Here is a 13,074-nt window from a genome sequence, read left to right as displayed (position 1 = left end):
CACACACACAAAAAGTCCCCATCACTCACCTAAAAATATGTTAATTGGAAGGTGCTCTAAATATCAGGGGAAGAAGCCATAGGAGAGGGAGGGGAAGGGACTTGGTGCTGGACTGCTAGAAAAAGGATCGTGTTCTTGTTTCCATATACACCTTTTATTTTAAGCTTCACAAGCAAAACAGTTTCATGCTCCTCACTCTGGCAGGCTGTAATTACACCAGAAGAGTGTGAATGTCTTTAAAAGGAAAATCTAAGTGTCTGCTGCAGAGAAATCCTGTCTTTCATTGTCTCTGCCCCACCAAACATTGCAGTCTCTGACTAGCATTATAGTACTGCAAAGCCAATACAGGGGCTGGGCATTTAAAGTTAAATGCCATTTAGGTGATTACACAACACTCAGATAAGCAGACTGGAAGTCTGTAATTAGTCCGGACTGACTTTTTAAAATACTTCAATTTTCATGTATTTGTTTTAAGCCACATAGAAGCTGACAAAAAGCACCAAAGAACAGGATTACCAAAGAAGTAAGCATTCTTCTGACAGACACCAGACACCACATGCTCTTGGTGCAAAGGAGAAATACAATTTCTCTAAATGTCTGATCTTTAAATAGCAAAACTTTGACTCACCTCACAAAGAATGAAAGGATACATGAAGTGAGACTCAATGTTTAGTTTCTTACATCAGTTCTACTGTACAGCAAACTTTTTCAGACAATGTTGACCCAGAAAGTGCAGTCATCCTGACTGCATTGAGCAAACATTGGCACCAACATGTTTGAATAATCCCCCACAGTATGAAACTGAAAGTTCCTGACAATTACACCTCAGAGCTAATAAAATTTATAGTAGTCCAGACTAACATTAGTAAGTGTTCTTCCTTCTACCCTCTTTGGGCTCTGCTAGTTTTTAAAAAAGTCCTTTTTGCTTTAGATTATTTCAGCAAGTTACAGCCACCTTAGACAATTCTTTTCTGGGTAAAAGAAATGAAGGGTTTCTTTTCCAACTTTCTGTTTTCTTCCCCTTGATGGATAAAGGAAAATATCAAGATGTATAAAACTAATTAACAGTCTCATTGAATGGTTCCTGCACAAGAACACAGTAAAGCCACTTTTCATTGCACATAACAATTTCATATTTGCATATGACAAATCTTTATTCTGAAGTGATCTTTGAGAACTTGTCCTCTTACAGCCTGTTTTCCAGTTCTAGAAGGAAATGAAGTAAAGAAAACTGTCAAAATACAGCCTTGATAATGGAAGACAAGGCTGTTTGTGTTGGATACTGTCTGGTAGTCTACAAGTGCCCCTACAGACACTGTAATTTGTCTTGGGAAATAGACAAAAATAGGAGAAACTCTAAAAAGGACCTTTTAAGATCTATATGAGGATGTAAACTTAAAAATTTCTGTGCAGTGTTCAGAAATCAAGGCTGTAATATGAAATGTTTTTTTTCTCTAAGAGCATTTACAAAAAGAAAATATATATGTGCTATTTGATAAATTTAAATTATATTTTGCCTTAAGAATATACCTATGACAACTGAAACACTGTCAGTAAATAAATGAAACTGGAGTAGTACGAAATCCAGGAGACTATTTTACCTCATCTGGATGTACTTTTTATTTTACAGTCATTCTTATTTTTTTAATGGAATCACAAATTCATAGTTTGTACTCACCTTTCATGGGATAAAATCTGAAAACTTGGTTCTTTAGTTGGCTCTATGCTGCTAGTATTATAACAGGCAGTTCAAGGACTCGTTGGCATGGAGAATTAATTACCCGTGAAACTTGAATTACATTGGCAGGGCACTGCAAAGAAGGGCTACAGTGCCACTTTTTGTCATGTGGAATAAAAACTAGAAGGACTTGATTTCTAGGTCTCTTAACAGAACGTCTTTCAGTGACCAGGAGAAAAAGTGAAAGATAAAAAAATATCTTTTGAAACTACCTGTAGATTTTACATTCATTTTGGCCAAGAAGCATTTAAGATTATTAGCATAATGTAAGCATTGCTGCATTGGCAGAAAGGGATTAATTTGGAACACAACAAAAGACAGCTGGTTTTCAGAAAACAATGTTTTCCTTTTGCAAATCCACATTGTTTTGACATCTGCATTTTTTACTGTGCTCACCCAAAGTGCCTTTTTGTGTTTGGCCAATAAAAATTTGTCCAAAATCATACATTTTGTTTATGAAACAAAGCCACTGAATGTCCATAACTGTATTTCTCAGTTATAAGCTTTAAAGATGTGTGGGCTTCTTCTTATTTAATATATTTCATCCTTGCATAGGGAATCTAGCTTACGTGAACAGATTTCTTCCTTGGTTATAAATCTGAAGTGTGGGGATAGTGAGTAAGGCTACTGGACATATGTTTGTCCCCAAGACCATGAGCTATGCAATGCTCCAGATCAGTAATGCACAACCAAGTGTTAACAAAGGGTTGACAACTTTGTCTTCTCTACACCACAGTACTCCTGTTTTCTTATGAGCATGAAGAGCATGAACATCATCCAAAGTCATAGTTAAGGCCTTTCCTTAGAAACAAAAATGGATCTACTCTGGCCAATGAAAGAATTACTACTACTACTAATATAATAATAATAATAATAATAATAATAATAATAAATGAAGGAGAAGGAGAAGGAGAAGGAGAAGGAGAAGGAGAAAAGAATAAAGTGGACTGTGACTGTGGATCTTGAGAAACAGAATTCACATTTTGGTTCCCTTGATATTAGCAATAAATATGCCCAGTGAATTGAGAATGTAAGGTACAACAGGGATCCCAAATGAAGAAACTCCTGTTGCAGTGGTCATTTTATGGTTAAGTGTTTTCTCCTTCATTACTGTCCAGTATCCTACTGATTATTTCTTTGTACTTCCATTTCCCTGCCTCCAAAAATTGGCTTAACTAAGACATATTCCACTAATGAATGTTTTGATACTTAGGAAATTTTTGAGATTTGCAGACAAGTGTTAGGAACTTGCACAAAAATTATCAAAAGTATGGAAAAAAAGCAGAAGGCCTTATCACTGAAAGTGATAAGTTGTCTCATGTCCTTTATGCAATAAACTACCGTGGATAATTTCTTCCTACATGTTTCTCTGATAACTAAATCAACAAAAATCTTCAAACAAACAAAATCCCAAACATCAGTTACCACAAGAATATAAGCATTATTTCCTGATCCCAAACAGAGGAACACTATCAACCTATATATTTTATATATGACCAGCTGATTTGACAGTTTTATATTTTATGAACATTTTTGATAGGAATATGTCCCCAGTGTTCTCTGTTTATTTAAAATCAAATTCTCAATAAGAGAAGTAGAAGGAAAAAACACATCAAGAATTCTGAATATCCGTAGAAAACAGAGTGGGGAATTTGCTGTTGACAGTGTTTTATAATTTCCAATATGAACTTGGAGGTTGGTCACACTGGTGGGTGCCTGGTCAGCTGGTCAGTCTGCCTAGAGGGCCAGACATCGCTGTCATTGGCATCATGTTAACTGGAGATGGCTTCACCCACCAGTGTCCCCCACAAAGTTCAGGATCAGTGGTTTATTCCCACCACTTGTAGTTCTTTGTTTTGAAGTGAGATTTATCCATCTAGAAATCTTACTGTACTCAAAAACATTTTGCATACATGGAAAGTCCAAGGCTAAAGGGAGTGAATGGGTTTTTCTCAACCACACATGTTCAGCTTCTGTGAATCTTTGATGTTTATGTCGAAGTGTGGATGGACTTCTCAGAGTCTCACATAGTCTGAATCATAACAGGTGTGCAGTTAGAGACCCATCCAAATTACAAAATTAGTAATTTCATGACAATTGTGCAGACAGATTGAAATTACATAATAAAAGGCCAGGGAAGCAACATGTTCATCTGCACCAGAGCAACCTAGCAGTTCAGAAGTCTTAAATCTCTTTTAAAATCATATGGCCTTGATGACTAGCTGGTTGTAACACTCCACAACAACAAGGATAACAACTCTCAATTTCAGAAATACAATAAAGCACTTAAGTGGTAAAAGCTGTTGACAGATGACTGTTTTCTGTTCAGTAACATTAATGCTTTTCTCACATCCTACACTTCTCTTATATTTAAAAGGAAAACATTGCAATCTCAGGCTACCAGGCAGAACAGCGTAAATCTGCACGCCAGTTTCCTGTGGGAATATCAAGCCTGCAACCATGGGAAACACATTTACAGTACAGCAGAAGTCAGGAAAAAAGCAAGATCTACCATTTCTTCTTAAAGGTTAATCCCCTAATCTTAGCTCTAAAGTATAGGATTTACAGTGAACACAAAGAATGCAGTTCCTATCTAGGTCTAATCTAATCATTATCTATTGGATTTCGAACACACTTTGCTAATCAATCAGTTATCTGCTCAACTTCCAGACATAATCTGTGTATTATAATGATGTATCATCAGTGCCTCAGGCTAGATTAATTTAAAGTAACTATAATTTAAAGTAATTGCAGGCAGGGAGAATCATAACCTTATATTAAATTTTTGCATTGTAATTTCAAAAACACTTACAGACAGGAAAGGAAAAAGCCTGCAGTGACTTGAAAGTATAATGCACACTTCCTAACCTACTTTTATAACTTTGTGCAGGTTAAGGGATATTCTTGGTAGGAGAAAGTTTCCAACACTTCACATGTCAGGGTAAAACAGCAAACTTCAATAACATTTTAAAAATACATAGCTGTAGTTAATGTACATATTTAATTTAATACATTAACTATCTTAAAGAAAAGGAAAATATGTATTTTATTTTAATGCTGTTAATACAGTTGAACAAAAGATTAAAGCAAATAAAAATAATATTTTTATATTAACTTCAAATCTGTGAAATGGTTTTGAAAGAAAATTCTGACATAATTTTCATCAAGAAGAATGTCTCCTGTTAATTTACAAGCTTCTAACAATATACAGTTTCTTAAATTTATTTCTCACCATCTGATTTACTTTGTTTTAGAATTTCATATTTCAACACAGCCAAGAAGTGCACTTGTCATACAAAGGAGGCTGGTATAATTGAGCCAGATGACGTGCCCCACAAGTAAAATCAGCCATTCATGAAAGCTGGTCACCAGAGGCCATTTCAAACAATGCACATTTCAAAGTAATCTAAAGTAATCCCTTTTCTCTGTTGATTTGGTTTCCAGGCAGTCTTAAGCACATGTGTGCAGCAAACAGGAGGCTTATTAAAACCTGATGTTATATTGGAAGTTATAATGCCATTGCCTTGTGATTGAATTCCGTGTCTGTGAATCTTCAAAGAGATGGGGGAAAAAAAATCAATTAAATTTATATGCTTATTAAACATGAGTGTCATGATACGTGCAGTTTATTAGCACTTGCTAAATAATTAAGACCAAGAAAGATAATTAGATGTGCAGTAGGCTCCAAGCAGGCTACTGATATCATTTTTTTCTTTAAATCTTTAAAGTAAGTGGCTTTCCAGCTACCAGGTAATATAATTGCTAAAAGACTCCAAGCATTTTTCAAATATAAAGAGTAACCTTTGCGTAGGAAAGAATTTAAGGTAATTTTAAAATTCCTTTTATAAACCACATATCTTTGCTATATCCCTGCTCAGTTCAACAGTGTGGAGCATTATGAAAACATACTGTACAATAACATACTGATGATTCAGTGATCCAGTAAGTAGTCTTGAGCTGGGAGATCATATCACAGAGGTGAACAACAGCAACACAGTTTGCACATTTCTTTACGTTCCTGTAAGTCCACAGAACTTAGAAACCATGAAAAAGCAAAGCTTTTCACGTCTCCTTTAGATAAAGAATGCTTGAAATTTAAAAAACTTGCTTCTTACATTCATGTTCCCTCACACATCTGCAGCACTGTTTGAAAGAGGGAGTTTTTGGCTTTGTCTTTGGTAAACAGTTTGCTTTCCTAAATAAATGTACATGATTAACCTGAATGTGAACAGGTCATCTGTAGCACACAGTATCTATGGATCCGCTTATATATGAGAAGACAGAGAATGTGCCAATTTCCTTACCATAACTTACAGAACTCCATTATCATATGGGCAGGTTAAGGTAGGTTTTGCCATCATGTGGGTGGGTGAGGAAGGGGGAGAAGTGATGTTGAGGTGTATGACCAGGGTCTGGGTCCTGGAGGAAACCGATCCTATTGGACTGCTGCTCTGGCTGCTCTCCTTGCTGACTGCAGTGGGGAAGCAGCAGGAGTTCACGGGGACCAGGGTCAGGACTGAAGCATGAAGAAATGGCTATGGGAAGCTATATAAGCTATGTATTTAAACAGATAGGAGCACCTGTACTCCTAGGTAAGGACCTCAGATGTACTTTTTGTGATAACACAGAAGCATGGACTTTTCACAAACACCATGGGAATTTAGGTAGCTGCCATCCACTGGCTAACCAAGAGAATTGGGCACTTCCTGCAAGTGCTTTTTAAAAACTTACTCCAGTGCAGAAAGTGAACTTACTTGTAGCATCAGTACTTTGTATGTTCACATGCACAATCTGTGTACTTATATACACATTCATACGCTACAGACTGCATATGGTATCTGTTGACTTTCTCTTGCACTTCCAGGTCTGGTGACAAAGCCTAATAAATTTTAGTTTTGGGATCAGTCCCATTATATTCAAATAAGTTTTATTCTCAATAAATTATAAGTACTAAATTCTGTGGATCAAGTACTGAGTACCACCTTTTAAGCAAGACCTTCCTTAGTATGTTGCTTCTCTTTGTTAAGCAGCTTTTCCAGTCCTGAGACAGTGCAAATTTTACTTTCACTGATTTATGTGTAAAAACACCTTGACAGAGCAAGCAGTGCGTTTTTAAATAGTTCCTCCCTCACAAACCTATACGATAGAAAAAACAGCCTAGTAATAACAGTAAACAGACAGTAAGACCAAACAAAACAATCTGCTACAAAAAGCAAATGCTGCATATCCTTTTCTATACAGACCAGTCAGAGAGGAAGTTGCACTGACTTGAAGCACTACTGAGAAGAACATCACCCGTGCATCTATTTTATTAGACATTAATAGACGTTAAAAAGAAGTTCTTTACTCGGAGGGTGGTGAGGCACTGGCACAGGTTGCCCAGAGAAACTGTGGATGCCCCATCCCTGGAGGTGTTCAAGGTCAGGCTGGATGGGGCTTTGAGCAACCTGGTCTGGTGGGAGGTGTCCCTGCCCATGGAAGGGGTGTTGGAATTACATGATCTTTAAGGTCCTTTCCAGCCCAAACTATTTTGTGATTCTGTGTGATTCTCTGATTATTGTTAATCACCTTTGTGATCAGCAGGCCCTCAACGTTCTCCAAGCTGGGCTACCTATGGAGCACAAGGTAGAACAACAGCCCAGGAATGTGAGTTTTTGTGTCTGCTATCACAGTAATTCTTCCAGTCCTTTTTGCTTCTTGTCACCTTACTGTCCCACAGCCCACACTCAAACACACACCTGTGTGGGGGATTCCTGGAGTGACCTGCAGCTATCCCACCGCTAGGAAGATCAGGAAGTCATCTCCATGTGGCTTCACTCCCATGCCAGGAGCATTCCAGTAGTCACATCCTACCAGGTGAAAAAAAAATTTTTGCACTGGAATGACAGCAAATATGAGCAAGAAAGACAACTGATGGATTTTAGTGTCAAGATTTTCAAAACAGGCTTCCAAGTCCTTACTTAGACCTTGGTACGTGTCCTGATGTGCAAAATAAATACGTCTGCCGCATTGAACAGGACTGCTGACCTTAAAGCAGCCTCTAGCGGGTTCTCCGGTAAATCCCTGGCACAGGGATGCTTTAAAATCTTTACTGAATATTTCAAAATAAGCTAACCACCACTGGTACAAGAGGAAAGACCGAAATGTATGAAGTATCTGGATACTGAATTTCATCCAAAAATCGGTATTGCTATCAAAAAAGCCTGAAATAAGAGCCACATATGCCTGATCCAGGACAGAATATATCATATACAACTTATCTGCTGGAGGAATACCAATTCACTCCAAGATTCGCCTGAATCTTGGATATCTGTTCTCAAAGAGCTATTTGAAAATAATCTTCATTCTGAGATCTAAGAGACTCAAGAATGACTTGTTGAAATTATTCTGTGAATAACTTTATCTCAGAAAGCATTTTGAAAAGGTAGCACATATAAATGCACTTTCATTTACCAAGTGAAAATGCCTGTGGAAAGACTTTCTTCATCTTTCAAGTGCACATACAGGTACTTTCAATTTCACAGTTCGGGGTTCTGTAGATCAGAGAGCAGTTTTAAAGCATGGAAGCTGAGGCTAAATACATTCAAGCACACATATTTTTATTTCCAATGCACTTGTTAAGAAAAGTTCCTGTTTAGCAGTGAAGACACATGATTTTATATAATCTTTATAGATGTTATACATATATCTTAAATCTTTATAGATAGAAATTTTGCACATCTGCTCATGAGCCAAGATTCTGCTAAGATACCTGACACAGCACAGACTGAATTATTTTCTCCAGGAGTGATGGAGCAGGCAGACAACCTTATGCCCCAGCATCTGACTGTGCATTATGCACGGTAAGGGAAGATAGGAATGGAAATTGATAATCATTAGGTAGAAGCTTCTGAATAATACAGAATGGAAAGGACCAATATATATCAGAAATCACTCTCAGATAATGGAGAAGAGATAGAAAGGCAAAGGACAGAATGATAGTGTTTTTCTACATTTTGCTTAGGAAGAAATTTGGGAAGCATCTTAGTTTACAGTGAATGTTGGGAAACTATCAATGCTTGCTTTACTGAACTTTTTTTTTTTTTTTCTTCCTCCCATAAATGTAGATGAGATGTTCTTATATAAAAAGTGACTCATAAACTGCATTTCCCTCTTACATCAATGACCTGATTCAGGAACGCTTAGACCAGCAGAATCCACTTCTTTGTCCTTATTGAGCTCAGCTGTGAGGTCAGACAAGGCTGCTCAGGGCTTTACCAACTCAAGTCATAAAAACCCCCAAGGATGCCACTGTCCAAACACTCTGGGGCCCTGTTCCACAGCTTGGCTGTCCTGAGGGTGATTTTTTTTCCGTATACCCAGTCCAAACTTCTTTCCTTTCAGTTTATATCTGTTGCCTCTTGTCCTCCTGCCATGCATGAATACCAAGGACTGGGCTCTGTCTTCTCAGCGACCACCCTGTAGGTGCTGGGAGGCTGCTGTTGGGCCCCCTGATGTTGCCTCTGCTCCATTCTGAACAACCCAGCTCCCAAAGCCACTGCACACAGGGCAAGTGCTCCACCCCACAACTATCTTGATGGTCCTCTGTTGAGTGCAACTCCAGTTTACTGATGTCTTGCCTGTACTGGGAGCCCAGAACTCAACATTTAACAAGTGCTGAGTCAAATACATATTAATGTTAATTTAAGGAGGTATTGCTCTTACAGAGAAGTGAGCTAAACTAAGTGAAACAAAAAAATTCACAGAACTTTTCCTTGTAATGTGAACGAATCACTGAAGATTTTCAAATAGTTAGATTGACTGAAAAGATTACTTTTCTATTTCTGACTATTTCTGAACTTTTTATGTTATTCTCAGGACCAAGAATGAAGAGTGCCATAGAAAATTTTGCTTTTGCCATAGTTACAGGCTTACTGAAATTCAGAAAGCAGCAATAGACTAGTAAGCTGTTTTCTGAAGGATACTGTCACCGCAGCAAGTCCTAGAATTCAGCATATCACTGAATAACATTCATGTCTCTCATTACACACAAGTCTAAGAGCCTTCCTACTGACTTCCCATTGCACTTATTTCATCAATGTACACAGCCTTAAAGAAATATCTGTCATTTTCCCTTGCATTGAAACGTCTGAAATGTTAAAGGCTAAGTTTTGCTCCCTTAGTCATGGGAATTAGCTAAGATTTCAGGCTTTATCCAAAATCCTTTGAACTGAGGAGGTCTTCCAATTATTTCAGTGGTCATTTCTTCAACAGAAATGAAATCTGATTTTAGACATTTTTTGTTTTGTTTTGTTTTGTTTTGTTAATAAAACTTAGTGATTAAAGTAGTCAATATTTGGAAAAGAAGTACAACTTCAAATATTAGAAAGGAGAAAGTTGAAATCCCCTCTGTCCCAGGCTCCATGTAAATGTAAAGAGCACAGCTGGAATGAAACAAATGATCTGACTAGTTTCTGATGAGCTGGGTGGTGTAAATGTTTCACACTAACCACACTGCACACTCATAATATAGGAGCTAATTCATCTCCCATGAATACATTCCTGTGTATGTTGTCCTTTAAAATAAACAAGCAAAAATGAGTAATTTATCAGGAGTTAAACGAATGTTTTTCCAGTGGGACCCTTTCTATCCCATATGGCTGATTTAAAAGTCTAAATCTAGGCAGCTTAAATGCTACAAATTCTGTCTCACTAGGTGAAACTGTTACTGCTTTAAAATATGGAATTTCAAATTTTTAGCACTGTCAACAAGTTCCAATTGTTCCTGAAAATATCATTCAGGTTGGTTACTAGTTTCTAAGAAGACTCTAAAACCCTAAACATGGCATGGCAAACAGTGTATAATGATAACTTTCCAAAGCTTTATTTACAATGCCATTGCATTTGCAAGATTCATAGATTTAATTTTAAGAATTTTGATAGGTCTATAACCACAACAAAGCAGTTTTACAAGAAAAGTCTCCTGGAAAAGAAGAATAATCACAACCAGCCCTGCATGTAATAAGTTCTACAAATGTTTTTTATTTCTTAATAATTTAAAATATATCAAAAAATGTTTATTCTTGAAGACATCGTCATGATCTATTAACACCACAATGATTAATGTATCCCCCAGAGTTTTTCTAAACTAGGAATAAAGTTATTAATTTACATTTGTTCCCACAGACTCTTCCACTTAGTAAGGGTTACTTATGTAGGCAGCTCTGATCATAAGCTCTTAATAACAGATATGCTTTGAGACACAGGTTTTGTAGACTAACACAGCCTCCAGTTAAGTTCCCTCCAAAATTAAAGGTGCTTTCTATGGTTTATAGTTAAAAGCAAGCAATATCTTTTGGGCATAATATTCAGAAAAACTTGACATGGAAGTTGTGGTATAATTCTCGCTGTTTTCTGCCCGTGTTCATTTGTGGTAGAAGAATTCAACTCTGAACATCACCATATAAAAAACTTCTGTATTGAAAATGTCCTATTATTTGAATGTAGTCTCCTGACACAGTATCTGGAAACTGTAACTTACTCCTAAGGAAAAGCATGAACACCGTTTGAAAACAAAACAAAACAAAACAAAAACAAACAAACAAACAAAAAAAAAAACCAACCACAACACTTTATTGTGGTGCTGTTAAACAGACAGCAGTGCAACAGACTTCTAAGCTATGGAAGGGAGGATACCCTGAAAATGCAACATCTTCCTATCTCTGTTCTGTATTTTATTCAATTTTGTAATGTGATTTAATAAAATTCCTAACTCTCCTTAGCATCTCCTTTAAAAGCTCAGTGCTTTCAAGCAGACGATATGCCCTAAATCCACTCCCCAGACCTGCAGGATGGAGATGACAGCACCCATATAGCACATACCGTAATCCACCCCTTTACTGCCTGCTCATGTTTCTCTACCTTCTTATTTTTCCACTTTACTGAAAGCTTCCAGAAACTCACCTCTTCCCTGGCTGGTAAAGTACATTTAGATTATAGACATAGTAAAATTTGAACAAAATATACCAAATGTTGCAGGCCATAACAAGAGAGAAAGGATCTGAAATGAAAAATGCATTATGCTAACAGATCGTATGGCACCAGATTATGTTTCCATTATCTCCCACATTTAAAACTCTGTTAACCTCTGGTCAGAGGCATTTATCTTAACAGTGCAACTATTTGTAAGATCCTTCCACATTTCTTTGCATGATTTTCTCTCCCGAAACTAGGTCTTTAACTATGATATTGAGTTACATATTAGGCTTCTCATGGAATAGAGCTGGGAAACAGATACAGCAAAATGTCAACACTGGCATGTGTTTCCTATGGTCTCTAATGTAATTTCTATGTATCTGCAAATGAAATCCACCCGTGTTTCAAGTAACACCTATAACCACATTTGCAGGGCATGGCGCAGGCCGGTGGCTCACTGTGGACCATGGCTGAGACCTGAGGTTGGGCCTGGCTGGGCAGAACCCATGGCCAGGAAGGGCAGGGCTGTGGGGATCTGGACACCAGCTCTGCTATGGCCTTGCTGGGGCAGGGGCTGACATACCTGTGGGCTGAAATGGGGTTCTGGGCCCTGGACAGGGTTGGGGAGCCTCTGGCTGGGCAGGGCTGGGGGTGCCTTATGGCCGTGACACCGTGAGCAGCATCAGTTGTAAATGAGATGATGCTCAGTACTCACATGAAAAAATATCTATCCATCTGAATGAGAATGAAACACATTATCTATAAATGCAGAAAAGGTGTCCTAAAAGTTGTAATGGGTAAGTACATTTCACTAGGAAATTGTTCGTTATAAATCAACAGAATTGGTTATTATATGAGGAAGGGTGTAAGTGAAAAGAAACAGAAATCGCAAAACAGTAGACTGGAGCATGTCACAAGTCATTGCCTATAACACTATGATAAAAAGGTGTCTATGTATTATAAATTATACTATTTTCTATGGTTTCATATTCAGTTCAGCAATCTATATAAAATATAAATCAACTGTAACAGTCAAATGATACAGGCTTTAGCTTACAGATAAGGACACAGTGAGACAGCAATCTTAAGAAGCAAATAACCATAACCAAACAGCGAAGAGCTTTTGCTAATATATTTTCTTTTTAGTGTGAAATTGCTTAAAACCAAGGCAACTGAGTGACTAGTGTGAATCATATGCAACTTGTAGACAGTGTGATAAATGTCTCAAGTTAGCATCTAATACCTGCCTAAGGCTTATTGCTGAAAAGCTGCTCCTTATGCCATATGTTTGGGAAATATCCCATTGAATCAGACTTCCAGACAAATTTTGACTGTGCCATTTGTAAACTATGTGTTGGATATAATACTTTCAGTATTCCCAC

General features: G+C 37.4%; 1 protein-coding gene across 31 annotated transcripts in view; it reads right to left on the bottom strand.

The window, feature by feature from the left end:
- Positions 1–13,074, bottom strand: part of SULF1 (sulfatase 1) — a 128,074-nt gene that overhangs the window by 68,047 nt on the left and 46,953 nt on the right. For 13 of the 31 annotated variants that reach the window (XM_035563117.2, XM_035563109.2, XM_035563112.2 and 10 more), the window contains one exon: positions 7,477–7,587. The exons of 10 other annotated variants lie outside the window; for them this stretch is intronic. The gene's annotated coding sequence lies outside the window, so the exon portion shown is untranslated. Of the gene's footprint in view, positions 1–7,476; positions 7,588–8,191; positions 8,272–13,074 lie in introns of all 31 variants that reach the window. 8 more of the 31 variants (XM_035563120.2, XM_050708731.1, XM_035563108.2 and 5 more) reach the window with 1 other exon arrangement.

This window comes from Cygnus atratus, chromosome 2, assembly GCF_013377495.2.
Source record: "Cygnus atratus isolate AKBS03 ecotype Queensland, Australia chromosome 2, CAtr_DNAZoo_HiC_assembly, whole genome shotgun sequence".
Classification (NCBI taxonomy): Eukaryota; Metazoa; Chordata; class Aves; order Anseriformes; family Anatidae; genus Cygnus; species Cygnus atratus.
The sequence above is the reverse complement of the archived record's forward strand: the minus strand, read 5'-3'. Positions and strand labels throughout refer to the sequence as shown.